Source organism: Cetorhinus maximus, chromosome 2 (genome assembly GCF_964194155.1).
Source record: "Cetorhinus maximus chromosome 2, sCetMax3.hap1.1, whole genome shotgun sequence".
NCBI classification, from domain to species: Eukaryota; Metazoa; Chordata; class Chondrichthyes; order Lamniformes; family Cetorhinidae; genus Cetorhinus; species Cetorhinus maximus.
In genome coordinates this window covers 57972300-57998128 of record NC_135880.1, presented here as the reverse complement: position 1 = coordinate 57998128, position 25829 = coordinate 57972300, and the positions used below count along the sequence as shown (strand labels likewise).

At 44.2% G+C, this 25829-nt stretch overlaps 1 protein-coding gene and 1 pseudogene across 1 annotated transcript in view; both read right to left on the bottom strand.

The window, feature by feature from the left end:
• The window catches only part of adgrv1 (adhesion G protein-coupled receptor V1), a 735500-nt gene that overhangs the window by 193758 nt on the left and 515913 nt on the right, over positions 1-25829 (bottom strand). The gene's annotated exons all lie outside the window — the stretch shown is intronic.
• Positions 5047-5551, bottom strand: LOC144690358 (small nuclear ribonucleoprotein G pseudogene; annotated as a pseudogene).

Below are 25829 nucleotides of genomic sequence, written 5' to 3'. Positions count from 1 at the left end.
ACTGGCATCTGTGATGTTGGGGACTTCCGGAGGAGGACAAGATGGATCATCCACCCAGCACTTCTGGATGAAGATTGTAGCAAATGCTTCAGCCTTACCTTTTGCACTGATGTGCTGGGCTCCCCCATCATTGAGGATGGAGATATTTGTGGAGCCTCCTCCTCTGGTGAGTTGTTTAATAGTCTACCACCATTCACAACTCAATGTGGCAGGACTGCAGAACTTAGATCTGATCCAGTGGTTGTTGGATTGCTTAGCTCTGTCTATTAATTGCTGCTTATGCTGTTTGGCACGCAACTAGTCCTGTGTTATAGCTTCACCAGGTTGACAACTCATTTTTAGGTATGCCTGGTGCATGCCCACCTGCATGCACTTTTCATTGAACCAAGATTTATCTCTTGGCTTGATGGCAATGGTAGAGTGGGGATATGCCAGGCCATGAGGTTACAGATTGTGTTTGAGTACAATTCTGCTGTTGATGATGTCCACAGTGCCTCATGGATGCCCAGTCTTGAGTTGATAGATCTGTTCGAAACCTCTCCCATTTAGCATGGTGGTAGTGCCACACAACACAATGGAGGGTATCCTCAACCTGAAGGCGGGACTTCGTCTCACAATGACTGTGCAGTGGTCACCACCACTATCATGAACAGATGCATCTGTGGCAGGCAGGTTGATGAGGATGAGTTCAAGTATGTTTTTCCCTCTCGTTGGTTCCCTCACCACCTGCCGTAGACCCAGTCTAGCAGGTATGTCATTTAGGACTCTGCCAACTCAGTCAGTTGTAGTGCTACCAAGCCACTCTTGGTGGTGGACATTGAAGTTCCCCACCCAGAGTACATGCTGCACCCTTGCCACCCTCAGTGCTTCCTCCAAGTAGTATTCAACATGGAGGAGCGCTGATTCATCAGCCGAGGGAAGGCGGTACATGGTAATCAGCAAGAGGTTTTCTTGTCCATGTTTGACCTGATGCCATGAGACTTCATGGGGTCCCGAGTTGATGTTAAGGACTCCAGGGGCAACACCCTCCTGAGTGTCCACCACTGTGTCGCCACCTCTGCTGGACTTGTCCTGCCGGTGGGACAGGTCATACCCAGTGATGGTGATAGTGGTGTCTGGGACATTATCTGTAAGGTATGATTCCCTGAAGATGACTATGTCAGGCTGTTGCTTGACTAATCTGTGAGACAGCTCTCTCAATTTTGGCACTGGCCCCCAGATATTAGTAAGATGGACTTTGCAGGGTTGACAGGGCTGAGTTGCCATTGTCTTTTCCAGTGTCTAGGTTGATGCCGGGTGGTCCGTCTGGTTTCATTCCTCTTTTGTGACTTTGTAGCATTTCATAAACTGAGTGGTTTGCTAGGCCATCTCAGAGGGCACTTAAGAGTCAACCACTTGACCAACTAGTCCAGAGAATGGAATGTCGCATCTAAAAAGGTGTCAAGGCCTACTTCAGATATAGACCTTTCAAAGGAAAAGATGCAATGCAAAAACTGAACTGTAATCTCCTGTGGTTGCAGAGACAATGAAAGCTGATTACCATTTTGGCAGAAAACATCTCCTCTGAGTTATATCCCAGATGGTGGACATGATCTAAGTTGAAAGAAAGCAGTTTCTGGGCGAAAAACATATGTTTTTTCCCTTCCAGGAACACGAAAGAAAAGGGGTTAAAAAGTCAACTGGAACCCTAGTTCTGCATGCTAATTTTGGTGTTCCAGGTCTGGTGTGCAAGAGTGTGCTGTAAAGGTCACAGTTGAAGAACATCAACTAGGCATCCCTGCACTTGCAGGTAAAAAAGTCTCTCTGATTGATGGAAGCAAGTCACACGTCAGCAAAGCCACAGTCGAAAAGGAAACAGGACAACTCCTTTCAGCTAACCTGCAGAACTAAGAATCTCCAAACCACTGCTCAATTGCCAAAATCATCTCTACTGGAATCATCCAACTTAACGGCCGCAACGTTTCATCATCTACCCTCATGGACCAGCCAAAGACTGATTAGTATTTCTTTTTAAACTTATATTTCTGGACTCACTTCCCATTTCCAAATAATGTGTATGTGTGTTGTGTGTTTATTTTTTTTTCCTGTGTTTTAGTAACTAATAAACTGACTCTTTCTTTAACTCAAGAAAGCCTGGTTAAATTGGCTCATTTTAAAACATAGGGCACGATTTTCCCTTCATTGGTCGGGTGCAGCAGGCCTGGGAGAGGCTGGTAAAAGGTCCACCACCCACGATCGCGATTTCATGCTGGCTGGCCAATTAACAGCCAGCCAGCGTGAAAGGCGCACTAAAACGCTAAGCACTGCCGCGTGGGGGCGGGAGGAGGGCGAGTGCGGAAGTCTGCGCATGCGCAGGGGAGAAGGCGCTGAAAGCTCCCTGAAGGCACTGAGCTGCCTCAGAGAGCTAAACAATTGGAGAAACTAAAATAAAAATTTGAAAGATGATATAAACATATCCCCACATGTCCTTCTTCATGTGACTGAGTCACATGTTTAAAATGATGCTGAAAAATATTTAATAGATTTTTATTTCCCATTGGAAACCTCATACCGGGCATGGTTGAGGTTTTGTTAAAAATGCAGAGGCCGCCTGGCCTATTTGCCTGCCCGGCAACCAAATGGTTGAACGGGCAGTGAAAAATACAAATTAATTAATTGCTTAGGAGCCTTAATAGGTCTCTTAATGTCGGCAGGCGCATTGCCAACTCTCGCACATGCCGCCAACCGAAAGATCACGAGAGTGTGGGATGACATTGGGGCGTTTGCCCGACATCATAGCGTGTGATTCTACGCCTGATCAGGTCAGGTACACGCCCGCCTGACGAATGTAGAATCCCGCCCATAAATACATTTGGACTGTGAAAAGGGAATCATGAGGAAAGGGATCATTTTTAAATTAACCTTGTTGTGAACAACCGAGGAGGTTGAATAAAGAAAGAGAGCCAGTTCATTCCTGCTCACCCAGGATTATAAGAATTTGGGGTGTCTCGTCCGGGATCATAACAAATTGAGGGAACCTTGCCTGGGGACCAGTCAAAACACTATCACCTTGCCACTTATCAGCCCAAGCCTAAATGCTGTCCAGGTCTTGCTGTTTATGGGCATGGACTGCTTCAGTCTGTTCTGTGCTGGAGGGATTAACGTAGGAGGAATGATGCCCTGTATCAGCAGAGGGCAAGGAGATCCTTTGGATGCATGGTTTAAAGGAAATGGCAGCAGAAAGCCATGGAGGTCAATGCCTGGAGTCAAGCCCCAAGCATCTGGATGCAGTGCTGAAATAAGATCAATGGCTTAAAAGTGGTTAAGGTCAGTGAATGTGTCCTCAAATTGCGTATCCTACGAAGTGCACCAATAGTCTCAGATACTGTTTCAATCACTACACTCCCGTTATGAACCTACCAACAATCTCCATCAATCAGATCTCATACCTCACATTCGAATGCTTCACCTTTACCTTCACCCATATACTTAACACTGCAGCAAGTTTCACACCCACATCTCAGAGCTTGCACGTAGCCAGCTATTCAACCATGACAGCTGCATCGCCAAAACATATTGCACCACACTTAATGGACAAGGCGGCGCACAACTGGAAATAGCCAGAGCTAACTGGCAGGGGATGGGCATGCCTTTAAGTACTGATCACAATGTAAGTGATGGTGTTGACCATTAATGGGATGTGTATTACTGAGGCCGTGGCCAGAGGTGGGGCTGAAGCCATCGAAGGCGGCGGGATCTCATGCCTATTCTTCCTTTTCACATCTCACTTCTTCCGCATCTCACATTTCTGATCTACAAGTTCAAAAGGTGCAAGCAGACATCCCTTACTTACCCCCTCCCCGAACCGCATCCTTATCCTGGCGCCTTTTCCTATCAGATACCAGAGATGTTACAGAGTAGAGGAACACCAAAGAGAAAGTGCTATTGATGTCACAGCATTGTCACTTGATTTCACAGTTGCAACCTCCAGCTTAATTTGATAACAAGTGTATTTCAAAGGTTCGTTTGGAAGCAGGAGAGACTAAGCACGAGTGGGCTGCAGTCAGGGCAAGGATAGGGCAAGCGTTAGCTCACTTGAGGGCGAGGCTGCCCATAGGCTTTGCTGCAGAGGGTTCAGTTGAGTACTTCCATGAAGTATCGTCCAGAAGGCAGCTGATAGATATGCAGAATGAAATGTTTGTGCATTGGGAAGCCTGCCAGAGGTCCTGATGTCGATGTCTAGGAGCATGGAAGTGACCAGCACAAACTTGGCACAGGGTTTTGCACAGAGTTGCAGTCCATCCTTTCCAGCACAGAAGTGGTGGCCAACTCCATCTGCATATTTTGCATACATTTGGACCCAACAATGATGCAGAATCTGACGGCCAATGTTGCAACCATTGCAGCAACCATTCCACAAGCAGCAACCACCCAACATTTGAATGCTGCAGTGGAACTTCAGATAGTCCTCATGTAAACTCAGACTCCTGCCATCATGGCTGTGGATTACAGTGTGCAAAGAGGCTTGCAGGATGTCACAGCAGTTCATCAATCTGTCCTCCAACAGATTACTAGCATTTCTGCAGTGCCACCCAGGGGAGTGACAATGGTTCCACAAAGCATGAAACTGTTGCCTCTCTCAAGAAGACAGCTCCCACTCCTGCTACTCTGCCAGTGCTCTTGCTGTTGCCCGTCAGCCAACCAGCCCAGTCACTTGTCGCCCATTCCAAGATGCTGCAGACACAGCAAGGCCTTCTAAGCCTAGGTATGCTCATGTGCACCTACCAAAGCCATTTGCAGTCTCCTCCACTGAAATTCAATAGCCTTCCACCAGCCATACTGCAACCACAGCAGTAGCAGTCCGTAGCAGCACTTAGACAGGCAAGGGCACAAGGAAGGCAGGCAGGTAGGAAAGGTGCAAAATTATTTATGGATTTGTACTTTGTGGTGGCTTTTATTTTTACATTGTGGCCAAGCAGACGCTTTGATGGCCAGTGTCAGAGACAGGTAAGGTGAATTGGTGAATGGGAAATTGGGCTTGCGTTTATTCTTTCACACTCAAATAAGTTCTTTTTTTTCATACAAAAACATATTTAATGTCATTTAGGTCCCACAAGTACAAATAATAAATTATTCACAAAAATGGTAGGTTGCACCTCAAACGATTCAATCAAATGCAATATTCGACCAGAAAAACTAAGGACAAAAAATTCTAGGGCTCAAAATGATGTATGGGGTGTCTCCGCAACATTCTTTTCCATGTTTTCAGGAATACAGCAGTCTTCATTATACTCGTTCTAAGGCTTCCAGCATGATAATGCTATTCTCTCTGATAACCACCATGCCAATGTTATTTTGCTGGCCCCCAAGTGCCAATTCGACAGATTCATCCGTGACAAGATTCATGAAAGGGGCAAAGCCACGCAGAATTCCTTGCACATGACTCCCACCATTCAGTTTGAGTGACAGTTTCTTGTCCATGAACTTCTTGAGCTCGGGCAGATGGGCTTTGGTCATGCTTGTCAGTGAGGGTGCTTTTTATTTCTCTCTAGAACCTTCTTTCTCTCTCTCAGCTCCCACTGCTGCCCGCATAGCGCTCCCTATTGGAGATTATGGGCATCGATCCCGTGACCTCAGGCATGCTAAGCGAGCGCTCTATCATTAGCACCGGGAGCTCCACCTGAACATTAGCCTAGCTTCTAGATTACAAGTCCTGTGAAATTACCATGATGCCACCATGAGACCCAATCCGGGCAGAAAGGAATTGTCTAGGTGATCCCTTCCTCCTCCTCCTTCTCATGCTCCTCCTGCTCATGCTCCTCCTGCTGATTGTCGATCGCTGGCAACAAGATCTGTCCCTTCATGATAGTAAAGTTGTGCAACCCAACATGAATCTTGACACCCACTATGCGAAGTACAGAACAGTCCAGGTAGTGGAAGTGTTGCATCAGCATGCTGACGGTCTGCTCTATCACATGTTGCGAAGCAGCATGGCATTCATTCTATGCATGCTGCGCACGTGTGCATTGGTTGAGCACTGGAATCGTCAGCCTTGTCATCAGTGGATAGTCCTTGTTGCCCAGTAGTCAACCTTTGGCTTGCCGGGAAGGCTCAAATGCAGTTGGCATAGGAGACTGCTACAGAATGAAGGCATTATGACTGCTGCCAGGTTACAGGGTAGTGACCTGCATGATTCTCTGTGGTTACACGCCAACTGGATGTTGAGGGGATGGATTCCCGGTTCTGACATAAAGCACAGTTGTTATGTGTGCCTGCAAGCCTATATGCATGCAGTCCATGGCACCCTACACCAGCAATCTTAGCAAAGCCATGTGCTCACCCTACTTGCCAGTGTCTGGCAAGATAGACTGGAAAACGTAGTGACCTTTCTTTGAATAGAAAGCCTTGGTGATCTCCGTTATATAGCAGTGACTGCAAACTGCGTGATGTTACTAATATCTCCAGTACCAGTCTGGAAGGAGACAAATGAATAAAAGTTCATAGCCACTATAACTTGGAAGGAGGCGGCATTGAGCTGTCAGCAAACTTCCCAATCCCAGGACTGCAAAGCAGGTAAGAAGCAGTCAGTGATTTCACCAGATCTGACAGTGTAAGATACTCAGTGGTTTTCATTTCTTCCTTGTCCACCATGGGCACCACACACTTCACCTTCTTAAAGTCTTGGTTCAATCAAGGCAGCATGTGACCGAGTGCAGCATCAATGGGCCTTGCAAAACTGAAGTCAATGGGAATCAGGGGGAAAACATTCCACTGGTTGGAGTCATACGTGGCACAAAGGAAGATAGTTGTGGTTGGAGGTCAATCATCTCAGTTCCAGGTCATCACTGCAGGAGTTCCTTAGGATAGTGTCCTAGTTCCAGCCATTTTCAGCTGCTTCATCAATGACCTTCCTTAGACCATAAGACCATAAGACACAGCAGCAGAAATTAGCCCATTTGGCCCATCGAGTCTGCTCCGCCATTCAATCATGGCTGATAAGTTTCTCAACCCCATTCTCCTGCCTTCTCCCCGTAACCTTTGATCCCCTTACCAATCAAGAACCTATCTATCTCAGTCTTAAATACACTCAATGACCTGGCCTCCGCAGCCTTCTGTGGCAATGAATTCCATAGATTCACCACTCTCTGGCTAAAGAAGTTTCTCCTCATCTCTGTTCTAAAAGGTCTTCCCTTTACTCTGAGGCTTTGCCCTCGGGTCCTAGTCTCTCCTACTAATGGAAACATCTTCCCCACGTCCACTCTATCCAGGCCTTTCAGTATTCTGTAAGTTTCAATCAAATCCCCCCTCATCCTTCTAAACTCCATCGAGTATAGACCCAGAGTCCTCAAACGTTCCTCATATGTTAAGCCTTTCATTCCTGGGATCGTTCTCGTGAACCTCCTCTGGACCCTCTCCAGGGCCAGCACATCCTTCCTGAGATATGGGGCCCAAAATTGCTCACAATATTCTAAATGTGGTCTGACCAGAGCCTTATAAAGCCTCAGCAGCACATCCCTGCTTTTATATTCTTGAAATAAATGCCAACATTGCATTTGCCTTCCGAACTACTGACTCAACCTGCAAGTTAACCTTAAGAGAATCCTGGAATAGGATTTCCAAGCTTTGCACTCCAGATTTCTGAATTCTCTCCCCATTTAGAAAATAGTTTATGCCTCTATTCTTCCTACCAAAGTGCATGACCTCACACTTCGCCACGTTGTATTCCATCTGCCACTTCTTTGCCCATTCTCCTAACCTGTCCAAATCCTTCTGCAGCCTCCCCGCCTCCTCAATACTACCTGTCCCTCCACCTATCTTTGTGTCATCTGCAAACTTAGCCAGGATGCCCTCAGTTCCTTCATCTAGATCATTAATGTATAAGGTCAGAAGTGGGGATGTTCACTGCTGATTGCACAACGTTCAGCACCATTTGCGATTCCTCAGATACTGAAGCAGTCCTTGTCATGTGCAAGAAGACCTTGACAATATTCAGGTCTAGCAGCATCTCTGGAGAGAGAAACGAAGTTAATGTTTCGAGTCTGTATGACCCTTCTTCAGAGCTGAAGATGGGTCATAAGGATTCGAAACGTTCACTCTGTTTCTCTCTCCACAGATGCTGCTAGACCTGCTGAGTTTTTCCAGCATTTTCTGTTTTTGTTTCAGATTTCCAGCATCCGCAGTATTTTGCTTTTACCTTGACAATGTTCAGGCTTGGTTTGATAAGTGGCAAGTAACATTTGCACCACAACTGTTCCAGGCAATGACCATCTCCAACATGAGAGAACCCAACCATCTCCACTCGACATTCAATTGCATTACCATTGCTGTATCCCCCATTATCAACATCTTGGTGGTTACCAATGAACAGAAACTGAACTGGACCCACCCTATAAATACTGTAGCTACAACAGCAGGCCAGAGGTTGGGAATTCTGTGGTGAGTACCTCACCTTCTGACGCCCCAAAGCTTGTCCACCATATACAAGGCACAAGTCAGGAGTGTGATGGGATACTCTCCACTTGCCTGGATGAATGCAGCAGTGGCAGTTCCATCTACAAGATGCAACTCACCAAGGCTCCTTCGACAGCACCTTCCAAACTTGTAAGCTCTACCATCTAGAAGGGCAAGGGCAGCAGATGCTTGGGAACACCACAATCTGCAAGCTCCCCTCCAAGACACACACCATCCTGACTTGGATTTATACTGCTGTTCCTTCACTGAAGCTGGGTCAAAATCCTGAAACTCTCTTCCTTACGACACTGTGGGTGTATCTACATCACAAGGACTGCAGCTGTTCAAGGCAGCGCATCACCACCTTCTCAAGGGCAATCAGACATGGGCTATGAATGCTGGCCTAGCCAGCAATGCCCACATCCTGTGAAGCAATAAAAAAAGCAACAAATACACAACGGCAACACTCACACTTTATTCGATTAAGGTCCCCTACAAACTCACGAGCCTGCAATATGGCTACACACCTCCCTGAAACACAAAAGCTGCCTTGTGCAACTCCCAAAACACCTCTCTCACTTCACGAGGTTTAATTTTCATTTCGTCCAGATATAGCATTAAGGTTTTATTTCCTCCAAATGTCTCTTAGTGTTTTGCTAGTTGAATAGCTGTTAACATGAGAACTATGAAAATGAATATAAGCCAATTGCGACTGATAAACTATTTAGTTTAAGCTTTTGCTCCAAAACAAGCAAATACTTCTTCCAGTAGAAATGTTTACATTTATGCCATACCTTCTTACATTTCTCAGAGACATGCTTAAGCACTTCACATACAAAATAATAATTTCAAAGTGTAGCCACTGTTGTTATGATTTTCAAATGTGTTGCAAATTTTGGGATTATAGCAATATCTCATGAACAGCAATGAGGTAAATGACTATCTATGAACACTAGGACAACTCTCTGTTCTTCTTTAAATAGACCCAAGAGGTCTTAATTCCCACTTGAAATACTGGAACAGATGGACAGTACGTCACTTTACCACCACATCCAAAGGATAGCATCTCCAGTAATGCAGCACACCCACATTATGTCAAAATTGCCAGCCAAAATCACAGATGATTTCATTTGGATGTATTTCATCGATAAAAACAGGGGCTCTAAATTTTCTTTGAGCCCAAATAAGTTAGTGGGTAGTTGGAGAGGAAAATTGTATGGCTCCTAAATATAGCAGGCCATGTCCCATGACATTGGAGGAGGCAGGACTGAAGGAAGGCTTTCCAAAACTGGGAAATTCCTTGAATTTTACTTCCCTTCTGTTCAGTGATTGGAAAACTGAGAAGAACCTGGTGCCCCTAAAGAGGACTGATTAGCTTGTTGGTCCAAAAATTTGGAGAGAGACACACCCAGCATTCCTTCAAGTGGTTATACAGCACTGAATGCACTCTGGACACCACCATTGAGATAGGATGTCAAGATCTTTGCGAGGGCGTACAGGAGATTTAGTAGAATGTTGCCAAGAATGCTGGACTTCAGTTACATGGAGGAAAGGGAGAGAAACTGGGTGTGTTCTCCTTACTGCAGAGAGGGTTCAGAGGTGGCTTGATAGATGTTTTCAAAATCATAAAGGGTTTTGAAAGAGTAACTAAGGAAAAACAGTTTCTCATGTCAGAAGTATCAGTAAACAAAGTACAAGATTTAAGGTAATTTGCAAAAAAAAAAGAGGCAAGATGAGGAGAGATTTGCTTTTAACATAGCGAGTAGTTATGATCAGGAATGCACTGCCTGAAAGCATGGTGGAAGCAGGTTCAATAAAAGGGAATTGGATAAAAACTCACAATGAAAACTTCGCAGAGCTCTAGGGAAAGGTCAGGGGAATGGGGTAGCTCTTCTGAACAGCTGGCACAGGCAACAATGTCCGAATGGCTTCCTCTGTGCTGCATCATTCTACGATTTATTCCCATAGCAGGTGACATTCACATTTTTTAACCCTGCCACAAGCTCAGATACTCTTGTAGAGTGTCAGGAGTGAAGATCAGAGGGAAGAAGGCCAGGATTAGAAATACAAAAATGCTGACTTATGAAATGTACATTATCTATGCATGCACCAGTCATGTTGGGTTCAACAACTAACATTCTATTTATCTGCCTGGCCTTGGAAGTTATCCTCTGTAAAGCTCAGGATGACAGTTATAAATAGTATTTCAACACTACAGTTTCAGATAAAAAGGCTCTGCCTTGTATAGATTGTTCTTGAAGTACTATTTTTAATTAGATTGACTCTGTGTGACTATTAATATAAGTGGAATAGATTACAGATTTCTGGTAGAAACACATCAGGCGAGGTTTAACCCCCTCTCCCCCACTCACCCCAACGGGTGGGCAGAGGGAGAGCGGGGTTAAATTCTTAAAAGTGGGAAACCTGACCTTAGAATTGTGAAGTGGATTGTCAAAGGATACAACAGGATATAGATCGGTTGGAGACTTGGGCGGAGAAATGGCAGATGGCGTTTAATCCGGACAAATGCGAGGTAATGCACTTTGGAAGGTCTAATACAGTAAATGGCAGAACCCTTAAGTGCATCGATGGGCAGAGGGATCTGGGTGTACAGGTCCACAGGAGACTGAAAGTGGCAACGCAGGTGGATAAGGTAGTCAGGAAGGCATATGGCATGCTTGCCTTCATTGGCAGAGGTATTGAGTATAAAAGCTGGGAAGTCATGCTGCAGCTGTATAGAACCTTGGTTAGGCCACACTTGGAATATTTCGTGCAATTCTGGTCACCACATTACCAGAAGGATATGGAGGCGTTGGAGAGGGTGCAGAGGAGGTTTACCAGGATGCTGCCTGGTCTGGAGGTTATTAGCTATGAGGAGAGGTTGGAGAAACTCGGATTGTTCTCACTAGAGTGACGGAGATTGAGAGGCGATTTGATAGAAGTTTACAAAATTATGAGTGGCATGGACAGAGTAGATAGTCAGAAGCTTTTTCCCAGGGTGGAACAGTCAATTACTAGGGGACATAGATTTAAGGTGAGAGGAGAAAACTATGGAGGAGATGTGGTGGGGCAAGTTTTTTACGCAGAGGGTAGTGAGTATCTGGAATTTGCTGCCAGAGGAGGTGGTGGAAGCAGGTACGATAGTGGTGTTTAAGAGGCAGCTTGACAAATACATGAATAGGATGGGAATAGAGGGATACGGACCCCAGAAGTGCAAAATGTTTTAGTTGACGGGCAATATGATCGGCGCAGGCTTGGAGGGCTGAAGAGCCTGTTCCTGTGCTGTACTTTTCTTTGTTCTTTGACCTGCCAGGTTATCAGGTTGTGGAAGTAGCCTTGTAGGTTGTGGGAATAACCCACTCCTGAAACAGGTTAGTAATGTTACTCCATTATTGAGGCAGCGTGTTTCAAATTTTAGCAGCCATTTAGATTTAATGGATCTAGGTTGGGCCCCCAGGATTCAGGAAACCTCCAGGTAAAGGGAGGGAGGAAGAGCCAGCTATAGCAGGTGAATGTTTTTCCAATACTGCTTGTGAGCCAGGAGGAGCAGGAGTGCTTCTCTCCTCCCCTGAAGCTAAACTGCTGCAATTTCTCCCTCCCGATGATCCAAAGCCAACCTGTGATCTCTCTCTCTCCTCTCTTCTGCCTACCTCCCACAGAACTACTTCTCCCCACATCCCACCAAGGCATATTAGCTACAGGCCATTTTTCTTATCTGTTCATGGGGAACTCCACTACAAACCATTCTCCAATCTGAAAACATACAAACATACAAAATAGGAGCAGAAGGCGTCCATTTGGCCCCTCGAGCCTGCTCCGCCATTAAATAAGACCATGGCTGATCTGTATGTGTTTCGAATTCCACACTCCCTTCTACCTCAGATAACATTTGATTCCCTTGCCTAACAAGAATCTATCTACCTCTGCCTTAAAAATATTCAATGACTCCGCCTCCACCGCCTTCTGAGGCAAAGAATTCCAAAGTCGCACAACCCTCTGAGAGAAAAGGTTTCTCCTCATCTCTGTCCTAAAAGGGTGACCCCTAATTTCAAAACAGTGCCCCCTAGTTCTGGACTCACCCATAAGAGGAATCATCCTTTCCACGTCCACCTTGTCAAGATTCAGGATCTTATATACGTCAATGAAGTCACCTCTCACCCTTCTAAATTCCAGTGGAAACAAGCCCAGCCTGTCCAACCTATCTTCATAAGACAACTCACTCATTCCAGGTATCAATCTGGTAAACCTCCTCTGATCCCTCCAATGCATTTACATTCTTTCTTATATAACGAGACCAAAACTGCACACAATATTCAAGATGTGGTCTCACCAATGCCCTATGTAACTGAAGCATGACATCCTTACTTGTATGTTTAATTCCTCGCGTAATAAAGAATAGCATTCCATTAGCCTTCTTAATTTCTTGCTGTACTTGCATACTATTTTTTTGTGACTCATGCACAAGAACAGCTAGTCCCCTCTGCACTTCGAAATTCTGCAGCCATTCTCTGTTTAAGTAATATTCTGCCTTTTTATTCTTCCTGCCAAAGTGAACAACTTCACATTTTCCCACATTATATTCCATCTGCCAGATTTTTGCCCACTCACTCAACCTATCTATATCCATTTGCAATCTCCTTATGTCCTCTTCAGAACAAACTTTTCTACTGATCTTTGCGTCGTCCGCAAATTTTGCTACCATGCCTTCACTCCTCTTATTTGATATAAATTGTAAAAAGTTGAGGTCCCAGCACAGACCACAGCGGGACTCTACTTGATACAACCTGCCAATCAGAAAAAGACCCATTTATGCATACTCTCTGTTTTCTGACAGCCACCCAATCTTCTATCAATGTTAATATGTTACCCTCTACACAATGAGCTTTTATTTTCTGCAATAACCTTTGACGTAGCACCCTATCAAATGCCTTCTGGAAATTCAAGTATAGTACATCTACAGGCTCCCCTTTATCCACAGCGCATGTTACTCCATCAAAGAACTCCAATAAATTGGTTAAACATGATTTCCCTTTCACAAAACCATGTTGACTCCGTCTGATTTTCTAAGTGTCCAGTTATAACCTCCTTAATGATCGATTCTAGTACCTTCCCCATGACAGACGTTAAGCTAACTGGCCTATAGTTTCCTGTTTTCTTTCCCCTCCCCCATCCCACCCCCCCCCCCCCCCCCCCACAAAAACACTTCTTGAATAGAAGGGTCACATTTAATACTTTCCAGTCTGATGAAGCCTCTCCAGAATCTAGGGAATTTTGGAAAATTAACACCAACGCATTTACTACCTCATTAGCCACCTCTTATAAGACCCTAGGATGAAGTCCATCAGGATTCAGAGACTTGTCAGCCTGCAGCTCCATCAACTTGCTCAGAACTGTTTCCCTAGTGATTGTAATTTCATCAAGTTCCTCTCTCCCTTCCACCTCCTGATTTATAGCAACTACTGGAATGTTTTTTGCATCTTCTATAGTGAAGACAGAAGCAAATATTTGTTTATTTCATCTGCTTTTTCCTTATTATCTACTATTAACTTCCCATTGCCACTCTCGAGAGGACAAACACTCACTTTACTTACTCTCTTCCTCTTTAAATACTTCTGGAAACTTTTACTATCTGTTTTTACATTTCTAGCTAGCTTCTTTTCATATTCTTAATTTCTTTCTCCTGACTAACCTTTCAGTTGCTCTCTGCCGTTCTTTATATTCTGACCAATCATCTAACCTGCCACTCATCCTTGCGCAGTTACATGGTTTGCCCTCAAGTTTGGTATTTTCCTTAACTTCTTTAGTTAACCAAGCATGGTGAGTCCACCCCTTAGAATTTTTCTTTATAATGGGAATATACTTTTCTGAGTATTCTGAAATATCCCTTAAAAGTCTGCAACTGCTTCTCTATTGATCTATCCTCTAGCCTCATACCCCAGTTCACTTCAGCTAGCTCAGTTTTCATGCCCAGATAGTTGCCCTTATTTAGGTTTAAAATACTAGTCTTAGACCCACTCTTCTCCCTTTCAAACTGGATGTAAAATTCAATCACATTGTCGTCGCTGCTACCTAGGGGTGCCATTACTCTGAGATCATTAATTAATCCTGTCACATTACACAATGCCAAATCTAATATAGCCTGATCCCTGGTTGGTTCCAGAATGTGCTGCTCTAAAAAAACTCTCTCAAAAGCATGCTATGAACTCATCAGGTTACTACTGCCAGTCTAATTTTTTCAGTTTACATGTAGATTAAAATCACCCATGATTATTGCTGTCCCTTTATCATAACCCCTAATATCCCTAATATTTTTTCTTGCATACTTTGTCCTACAGTGTGATTACTCATAGGGGGCCTGTAGACCACTCCCACTAGTGACTTCTCTCCCCAACTATTCCTCATCTCCACCAAAACTGCTTCTACATCCTGATCTCCTGGACCAAGATCATCTCTAACTATTGCACCATTGCCATATTTAATTAATAGTGCAACCCCTCCACCTTTACGTAGCTTTTTATTCTTCTTGAATGTCATACACTCAACATTCAAGGCCGAATCTTTGTCATCCTGCAGCCACGTCTCCGTAATGGCTATCAGATCATATTTATTTATTTCAATGTGCGTTATCAATTCATTTGCTTTGTTACGAATCGCACATTCAGATACAGAGCCTTAAGTTTTGTCTTTTTGTCATCTTTGCAACATCTAGTCTTGACCATTGGTGTATTCTTAGGTTTTTTTCTCTCTGTCCCTTCCTATTATTCTCTGACCCTCATTTCCCATGTTTCTATTTTGCTCTCCTCTTGACTTTACCCTTGATTTGCTACCTCTACCCAAGCTTGATCCCTCACCCTCCTTAGAGTCATAGAGGTCTACAGCACAGAAAAAGGCCTTTCGGCCCATCGAGTCTGCACCGGCCAAACAAGTACCTAACTATTCTAATCCCATTTTCCAGCACGAGGCTCGTAGCCATATATGCCATGGCATCGCAAATGCACATCCAAATATTTCTTAAATGTTATGAGGATTTCTGCCTTTACCACCCTTTTAGGCAGTGAGTTCCAGATACCCACCACCCTCTGGGTGAAAACATTTTCCCTCACATCCCCTCTAAATCTCCTGCCCCTCACCTTAAATCTATGCTCCCTGGTTATTGATCCCTCCACCAAGGGGAAAATTTCCTCCCTGTCTACCCTATCTATGCCTCTGATAATTTTATACACCTCAATCATGTCCCGCTCAATCTCCTCTGCTCAGGGAAAATAACTCCAGTCTATCCAATATCTCCTCATAACTAAAACTCTCCAGCCCAGGCAACATCCTGATAAATCTCCTCTGCACTCTCTCTAATGCAATCACATCCTTCTTATAATGCGGATTCTAGAACTGCACGCAATACTCTAGCTGTGGCCTAACCAGCGTTTTATACAGTTCCAGCATAACCTCCCCTTAACAAAACCATGCTGACTGTCCTTGATTAATCCCTGCCTCTCCAAGTGTAGATTAATTCTATGCCTCGGCTAATAAAGGCAAGAATATCCCATATGCCTTCTTAACCACCTTATCTACCTGTCCCACTACATTAAAGGACCGGTGGACATGCACACCAAGGTTCCTCTGATTCCCGTAACTTCCCAGGGTCCTACCATTCATCATGTACTCCAGCACCTTGTTTGTCCTGCCCAAGTGCATCACCTCACACTTATACGGATTAAATTCCATTTGCCATTTGTTTAGTTTAAAGCCCTCTCTACTTCCCTAGTTATGTGGCTTGCTAGAACATTGGTCCCAGCATGACTCATGTGTAGACTGTCCCAATGGTACAGCCCCCACATTTGCCAGTGCTGAAGTCAGTGCCCCACCAATCGGAACCCACATCGCCCACACCAGTCTTTGAGCCACGCATTAATTTCCTTAATCTTATTTGCCCTTAGCCAATTTGCACACGGCTCAGGTAATAATCCAGAAATTATTACATTTGAGGTTTTGCTTCTTAATTTGGTGCCTAGCTCTTCATACTGACTTTGCAGAACCTCTTTCCTTGTTCTGCCTATGTCATTGGTACCTACGTGGACCACAATAGCTGGATCCTCCCACTCCGGCCTTGAGCAAATGTCCTGAACCCTGGAACCGGGCAGGAACACAGCCATCTGGACTCTCGCTCTTTGCTGCAGAGGACAGCGTCAATCCCCCTCACTATACTATCCCCTACTACCACTACATTCCTTTTTTGTCCCCCCCACCTGGATGGCATCCTGTACCATGGTGCCACGGACAACCTGCTCATCCACTCTGCAGACTTCGCTTTCATTCACATAGGTTGTGAGCACCTCAAACCTGTTTAACAATTGCAAAGTCTGAGGCTCCTCCATGACTGTCTGCTCAGTCCCTTGACCTGCCTCACTCATGGTCACATCCGTCTGTCCCTCACTTCTGTCCAAAACAGGCGACCCTAATCTAAGAGGTTTGACTGTCTTCTGGAACAAAGTGTCCAGGTATTTCCCTCTCTCCTTATGTTGCGCAGTATCTGCAGTTTGGCTTCCAGATCAATAATCCTAATCTGGAATCCCCTTAGCTGCTTATACTTTCTGCAAATGTGTTTGTCCTGGATCACCTTGGTGTCCAGAAGCCCCCAGATTCCACAGTTGTAACATAACACCTGTCTGACCATTGTTACTTACGTTATTTAGTTTAATTTAATGTAATTAATTTCTTAATTAACTTAGTATAATTCCTACGTATATTACAATTTACTGTGTTTCTCAAAGCTAATACCACTTACAACTAAAAGTTCTACATTTCTTAATTACACATTTATTTTATTTTTATCTATTTATATGTATTTATCTTATTTAATAAACCCTACTGCTTCCAATAAGCTTTACTACTCCCATTACAAGAATCTTATTATGAAGAAAACCTAACAGTTACCGATAAAATGTACCAGTATTTAAAAGATAAATGAGCAACAAAATACTCACCAATCACTTACCTAGCTCCCTATGATGTCACACTTGATTTTCTCCAAATCTGGTGGGTCCACTGGACCCCAGCAGCAGTAGCAGCAGCACCTAGATGTTTGGTCTTCCTGGCTCCGCTCTCGGGCTCATTTTGTCTTCTGCTGTTTTATCTCCTGGTTCCGCTCTCCTCTCCCTGGCTCCACTCCCCAAGTGGAAACATTCAAGTGAAAAACATCCATTAACCATTACTTTCTGTTTCCTGTTACTCAGCCAATTTCTTATCCAAGCGCCTACTTTCCCTTTTATTCCATGGACTAGAATTTTGCTCACAAGTCTGTTGCATTGTATCAAATCTCTTTTGAAAATCCATATACACCACTTTAACACCATTTCCCTTATCAACCTTCTCTGTTACCTCCTCAAAAAACTCCAGCAAGTTCGTTAAACATGATTTTTTTTCTTAATGAATCCATGCTGGCTTTCCTTAATTATCCTGCGTTTGTCTAAGTGACTACTGATTTTGTCCCGAGCTATAGTTTCCAGAAGTTTCCCTATCACTGAAGTCAAACTAACAGGTCTGTAGTTGCCGGTTTTATCCTTGTACCCATTTTCAAACAAGGGTGTTACATTCGCAATTCTCCAGTCCTCTGCTGCCACCCCTGTGTCTATGGAAAACTGAAAGGTTATCACTAGTTCCTCTGCAATTTCCACTCTCACCTCCCTCAGTACCCTTGGGTGCATCTCATCTGGTCCTGGCACCTTATCTATTTTAAATAGAGATAGCCTTTCTAATACCACCTCCATCTCAATTGTGAATTCTCCTAGTGTCCTCTCACCCCTTGGCCTGGGTAGCATCTTTTTCCTAAAGACAGATGCAAAGAAGTCATTTAATGCCTCCACTATTTCTCCTGGCTCCATGTGCAAGTCCCCTTTTTTAAATCCTTAATCGGCCTTTCTCTTTCTTTTACTACCCTCATATTATTTATATGCTTATAGAAGACCTTGGGATTCTCAAGTGGTGGTGTTCCCATTTATCTGCTGCCCTTATCTTTCCAGGTGATAGAGGTCACAGGTTTGGAAGGTGCTAATGAAGTACCGAGTAGAGTCAAACACCAATTGATATACAATTAACACAAGTACAGAAAAGTTTCCACTTGTAGATGATGCCAGAATCCAAAACAATATATGTAAAATAGTCACTAATAAATCAATTAGGATAGTCAGAAGAAACTTCTTAAAGAACATAGGAAATAGGAGTAGACCATACAGCCCCTCAAGCCTGCTCCACCATTCAATCTGATCATGGCTGATCTTCTGCCTCAATCCTAATTTTCTATGCATCCCCCATATCCCTTCATCCTTCATTCCCAGAGAGACCAAAATATCTCTGTCGCAGTCTTGAATGTACTCAATGATGGAGCATCCCCAACCTTCTGAGGTAGAGAATTCGAAAGTTTTACAGCCCCCGATTGAAGATATTTCTCTTCTTCTTAGTTCTAAATGACCGGCCCCTTATCCTCCCCATGTTCTAGATTTCCCAGCCAATGGAAACAACCTCTCAGTGTCTAGCCTGTTAAATCCCTTCAGAATCTTATCCTAGAATGATTAGATTGTGGAACTCGCCACCACAAGGAGCAGTTGAGGTGAATACAATAGATGTATTTAAGGTGGAGCTAGGTAAGCACATGCAGGAGAAAGGATTAGAAGAATACAGTCATAGAGTAAGATGAACAAGGATGGGTGGAGGCTTGTGTGGATCATAAATACTGGCATGAATCATTTGGGTTGAAAAGCCTGTTTCTGTGTTGTAAATACTTTGTAAATAAATAACAGAAGACAAGGAAGAAGCAGTAATCCAGGAATATATGACGTCAGAATCTCACTTTCATTTTTTTCTGGTTTGCGCCTGGCAGCAAGCTAAATTAAACGCTGTTGGGCAGCAAATACCCAGCAATGTGGAAAATTGCCCAGGCATGTCCTGTACACAAAAAGCAAGACCACTCCAACCCGGCCAATTGCCACCCCATCAGTCTACTCTCTACCATCAGTAAAGTGATAGAAAGAGTCACGAACAGGGCTATCAAGTGGCACTTTCTTAGCAATACCCTGCTCACTGATGCTCAGTTTGGGTTCTGCTAGGGTCACTCAGCTCCTGCCGAACCATCTTCAGCTGCTTCATCAATGACCCTTCTTCCATCATAATATCAGAAGTGGGGATGCTCGCTGATGATTGCACAATGTTCAGCACCATTTGCAACTACTCAGATACTGAAGCAGTCCATGTCCAAATGTAGTAAGAACTTAACAATATCCAGGCCTGGGCTGACAAGTGGCAAGTAACACTCACGTCACACAAGTGCCAGGCAATGACCAGCTCCAACAAGAGATAATCTGACCATCGCCCTTTAACATTTAATGGCATTACCATCACTGAATCTCCCACTATGAATATCCTGGGGGTTACCATTGACCAGAAACTGAACTGGAATAGCCTGTGGCTACAGGAGTAAGTTGGAGGCTAGGAATCCTGCAGTCAGTGGCAGGTATCATGGCAGGTGGGACGGAAATGTGGAGAATGACAAAATCTCAGTCACTGTCACAAAAAAAGTTTGCAATTTTCCGCTGCTGATTTTGACTCCCCAAAGCCTGTCCACCATCTACAAGGCATAGGACAGGAGTGTGACGGAATACTCTCCACTTGCCTTGATGAATGCAGTTCCCACAACACTCAAAAAGCTTGACACCACCTAGGACAAAGCAGCCCACTTGACTGACACTCCATCCACAAACATTCACTCCCTCTACCACAGCAGTGTGTACCATCTACAAGGTGCACTGCAGAAACTCACCAAAGCTTCTTAGACAGCACCTTCTAAACCCATGACTGCTACCATCTAGAAGGACAAGGGCAGCAGCCACATGGGAACACCAGCACCTGGAGGTTCCCCTCCAAGTCACTCACCATCCTGACTTGGAAATATATTGCCCTTCCTTCACTGTCGCTAGGTCAAAATCCTGGAACTCCCTTTGTAACTCCACTGTGGGTGTACCTACACCATATGGACTGCAGCAGTTCAAGAAGGCAGCTCACCACCACCTTCTCAAGGGCAATTAGGAATGGGCAATAAATGCTGGCCCAGCCAGCGAAGTCCACATCCCGAGAATGAATTAAAAAAACCAAACTGAGATTACTTGTTTTTCCGAAAGCTGTTTAACATCATTAAAATGTATTACAAGTCTTTACTGAATAGGGGTATCCTCTGTCTTTTTGCTCTCAGCAGCAAGCCTCACCTACCAGGAATGCAAATTGGAAATATGGCAAGTGACAGATTATGAATGTCAGTCAAAACTGGAATTTTAATTCAGTTCCTCTAGTCACAGCTAGGACTCTTAACTCTGGAATTGTAGCCCAAGGTTGCATATTATTTTTCATGAGTCATCAAAGAGCTACAAGGAGTAGTCATATAAAATAATAGGTTGGTAAATGGATCCATGCTAAATGAACATGACCCTGACCTATAAGTATCGAATACGATTCACTGATATGGCCAATCATGTTCCTATCTCTCATTTTAGAATTCATACTTAAAGACTAGAAATTATTGTTAGAGAGATTAGTGGATGAATGTTTAATATGTTTATGACATAAGCCTGTTATTTGATCGAAATAATAGCTTTTTTACAATAGATTGACATCTGAATTAAAAATCAGATAGGGAATTGTAATATACATTATTAAACACTTAATATCACTAGCAGTCACTTTGAGATTTAAATGCCTGAACATATGTTAACACATATGCAAGCTAGAAGAGAGTTTCTCTATTGGAAGACAGCTTCAATAACAGTTTCCATTGTTGAATGGACTATAGGTAAGAGTGAAATTAAATTTCATAAATTGTCAAAGGAAAAGAATGTTTGTGTAAAAGTTCAAATAGGATTAGTCAACAGCAAAACGTGTTTTTCTAGGTCACTATTTACATCATCTGAGCTGTTTACTTAAAACAACTCCAATGTCATGTAAACAATATTTTGAAGAATATCTGTTGCGAGTCTTGCTCTAAATCTCTGGTGATATTACTTTAGCAAATTTTGTGTTATGAAGGAATACAAGAAAATAAAAACTAGATTTTCCACTCAATGTTATTAATGCTAGTATTAACCCATTTATTTTAAGCAGGCTAATGCCTGCAAATGAACAAGGGAGATCAAAACATCTGGATGTACTCCACAGAATACCAGAAACATTTAGATACAACCTAGGATCTTCAAGGAAATAAACAAGGAAATAAATGCAGATGCTTTTTTTTGAGAACTGGAGCATATTCAATGTTATCCCAAAATTGAGACATGAGTTTGGTAAATATAGAGCATCAGTTTAATATCAGTAGAAGAGGAAATTATGCTGGAGAACATACTGCAGGGTACTAACAGTGTTCAACTAAGTGGAAAGGCCATCATTTTTTTTTATTTGTTCATAGGATGTGGGTGAAGCTAGCTAGGAAAGCATTTTTTTGCCCATCCTTAATTGGTCTTCTGAAGATGGTGGTGAGCTGCCTTCTTGAACCGTTGCAGTCCATGTGGTGTAGGTACACCCAAAGTGCTGTTAGGAAGAGAGTTCCAGGATTTTGACCTAGCGACAGTGAAGGAATGGCGATATGGTTCAAAGTCAGCATGGTGTATGACTTGGACGAGAACTTGCAGGTGATGCTGTTCCCGTGAATCTGCTGTCCTTGTCCTTCTAGGTGGTAGAGCTCGCAGGTTTCGAAGATGCTCTCGAAGGAGCCTTGGAGAGTTGCTGCAGTGCAATTTGTAGACAGTACACACTGCTGTCAATGCCCATTTGTGGTGGAGGGAGTGGATATGAAGGTGGTAGATGGGGTGCCAGTCAAGCATGCTACATTGGCCTGGAAGGTGTCTTCTTGAGTGTTGTTGGATGCACTCATCGAGGCAACTGGTGGATAGGCTTTAGGAAGTCAGGGGATGAGTTAATCTCCTCAGAAATCTTAGCCTCTTGTTGCCACAGTATATATATGGTTGGTCCAGTTCAGTTAACCCCCAGGATGTTGATAGTAGGGGATTCAGCGATGGTAATGCCATTGAATGTCAAGGGGAGATGGTTAGATTCTCTTTTGTTGGAAATGGTCATTGCCTGGCAATTATATGGCATGAACGTCACTTGTCAATTATCAACCCAAGTTTGAATATTGTCCAGGTCTTGCTGCATATGGATATGGTCTGCTTCAGTATCTAAGGAGTTGTGAATGGTGCTGAACATTGTGCAACCATCTGCACTTCTGACCATGATGGAGGGAAGGGTCATTGATGAAACAGCTGACGTGGTTGGGCCGAGGAAGCTACCCTGGGAACTCCTGCAGTGATGGCCCAGGACTGAGGTGATTGATCTCCAACAATTACAGCCACCTTTGTGCCAGGTATGACTCTAACCAGCAGAGAGTTTTCCACATGATACCCATTGATTTCAGTTTTGCTAGGGCTTCATGAAGCCACACTCGGTCAAATGCTGCCTTGATGTTAATGGCAGTCATTCTCAAGTCACCTGGAGTTCAGCTCTTTTGTCCATGTCTGGACCAAGGCTGTAATGAGGTCAGTAGCTGAGTGGACCTGGCGGAACCCAAACTGAGCATCAGTGAGCAGGTTATTGCTGAATAAGTGCCACTTGATAGCACTGTCAATGACACTTTCCATTACTTTACTGATGATCAAAAGTAGACTGATGGGGTGGTAAATGGCTGGGTTTGATTTGTCCTGCTTTTTGTGGACAGGACATCCCTGGGAAATTTTCCACATTAATGGGTAGATGCCAGCGTTGTTGCTGTACTGGAACAGTTGGCTAAGGATATCACTGGGAGTGAATCAAATTGGCTGAAGACTGGCATCTGTGATGCTGGTGACCTCCAGAGGAGGCCAAGATGGATCATCCATTTGGCACTTCTGGCTGAAGATGGCCGCAAATGCTTCAGCTATGTCTTTTGCACTGATGTGCTGGGTTCCCCCATCATTGAGGATGGGGATATTTGTGGAGCATCCTCCTGCCACTGAGCTTTTTAATTGTCCATCACCATTCATGACTGGATGGGCAGGACTGCAGAGCTCACTTCTGATCTGTTGGTTGTGGGATCACTTAGCTCACATACTGCTTCTGCTGTTTGGCATGCAAATAGTCCTGGTTTGTAGCTTCACCATTTTGGCACCTGATTTTTTAGGTATGCCTGGTACTGCTCCTGGCATGCCCTCCTGCACTCTTCATTGAACCAGAGTTAATCCCCAGGTTTGATGGCAATGGTTGAGTGGAGAAATGCTGGGCCATGAGGTTACGGATTGTGTTCTAGTACAATTCTACTACTACTGATGGCCCACAGCACCTCATGGATGCTCAGTTTTGAGTTGCTAGATCTGCTCAAAATCTATCCCAATTAGCACAGTGGTAGTGTCACATAACATGATGGAGGGTATCCTCAATGTGAAGACGAGGCTTTGTCTCCACAAGGACTATATGGTGGTCACTCCCACCAATACTGTCATGGACAGATGCATTTGCTTCAGGTAGATTGTGAGGATGAGGTTAAGTAGGTTTTTCCCTCTTGTTGGTTCCCTCACTACCTGTTGAAGACCCAGTCTAGCAGCTATGTCCCTTAGGACTCGGTCAGCTTGGTCAGTAGTGGTGCTATCGAGACACTCTTTGTGGCGGACATTGAAGTTCCCCATCCAGAGTACATTCTGTACTCTTGCCACCCTCAGTGCTTCCTCCAAGAGTTGTTCAACATGGAGGAGCACTGATTCATCAGCTGAGAGAGGGGAGTAGGTTTATTTATTCATTCACGGGATGTGGGCATCACTGGCTAGGCCAGCATTTATTGCCCATCCCTAGTTGCCCTTGAGAAGGTGGTGGTAAGCTGCCTTCTTGAACCACGGCAGTTCATGTGGTGTCGGCACATCCACTGTGCTGATAGGGAGTTCCAGGATTTTGACCCAGCGACAGCAAAGGAACGGCGATATAGTTCCAAGTCGGGATGATGAATGGCTTGGAGAGGAACTTCCAGGTGGTGGTGTTCTGCTACCCTTGTTCTTCTAGATGATAGTGATCGTGGGTTTGAGAGGTGTTGTCTAAGGGGGCTTGGTGAGTTCCTGCAGTGCATCTTGTAAATGGTACACACTGCTGCCACTGCGCGTTGGTGGTGGAGAGAGTGAATGTTTGTGGAAGGGGTGCCAATCAAGTGGGCTGCTTCGTCCTGGATGGTGTCACGCTTCTTAAGTGTTGTTGGAGCTGCACTCATCCAGGCAAGTGGAGTGTACTCCATCACACTCCTGACTTGTGCCTTGTAGATGGTGGACAGGCTTTGGGGAGTCAGGAGGTGAGTTATTCACCACTGGATTCCTAGCTTCTGACCTGGTCTTGCAGCCACAATATTTATTTATTTATTTTTTATATTAATTCACGGTATCTGTGCTTCGCTGGCTGGGCTTGCTGCATTTGGACATGGACTGCTTCAGTACCTGAGGAGTTGCAAATGGTGCTGAACATTGTGCAATCATCATCAAACATCCCCACTTCTGACCTTATGATGGCAAGAAGGTCATTGATGAAGCAGCTGAAGATGGTTGGGTTTAGGTTTTAACTAGCAGGAGGTTTTTTTGTCCATGTTTGACCTGATGCCATGAGACTTCATGGGGTCCAGAGTCAATGTTGAGGACTCCCAGGGCAACTTCCGCCTAACTGTATATCACTGTGCTGACACCTCTGCTGGGTCTGTCCTGACAGTGGGACAGGACATACCCAAGGATGGCATTGTCAGGGACATTATCTGTCAGGTATGATTCCATGAGTATAACTATGTCAGGCTGTTGCTTGACTAGTCTGTGGGGCAGCTCTCCAAATTTTGACACCAGCTCCCAGATGTTAGTAAGGAGGATTTTGCAAGGTTGACAGGGCTGGGTCTACTGCTGTCGCTTCAGTTGCCTCGGTGGATGCCAGGTGGTCTGTTCAGTTTTATCCCTTTTAGACTTTATAGTGGTTTGATACAACTTGGCTTGCTAGGCCATTTCAGAGGGCATTTAAGCGTCAACCACATTGCTGTAGTCTGTAGTTCACATTGGCGAACCAGAGGAACTTTCTTATGAGAATTAACTAGCTTTTAATTCCAGGTTTATTAATTGAATTTAAATTCCACCAGCTGCTGTCATGGGATTTGAACCCATGTAAGATCGAGTGACAGTGTCTCTTCTTCATGAATCTTTTAATCCTTTTGCACTTAAGCCTCCCACACAGGAGGCAGGGTGACCAGGTGGCAGTTCTTGGGCATCTGAAAGGAGGAAGGCACATGGGTAGCGTTGGTTGAGCAAAATGGTGGAAAACAATAGGTGCTTGCTTACACCATCTGCAGCTTGCAAATCACAAGAAATTTTTTGATACGAGAA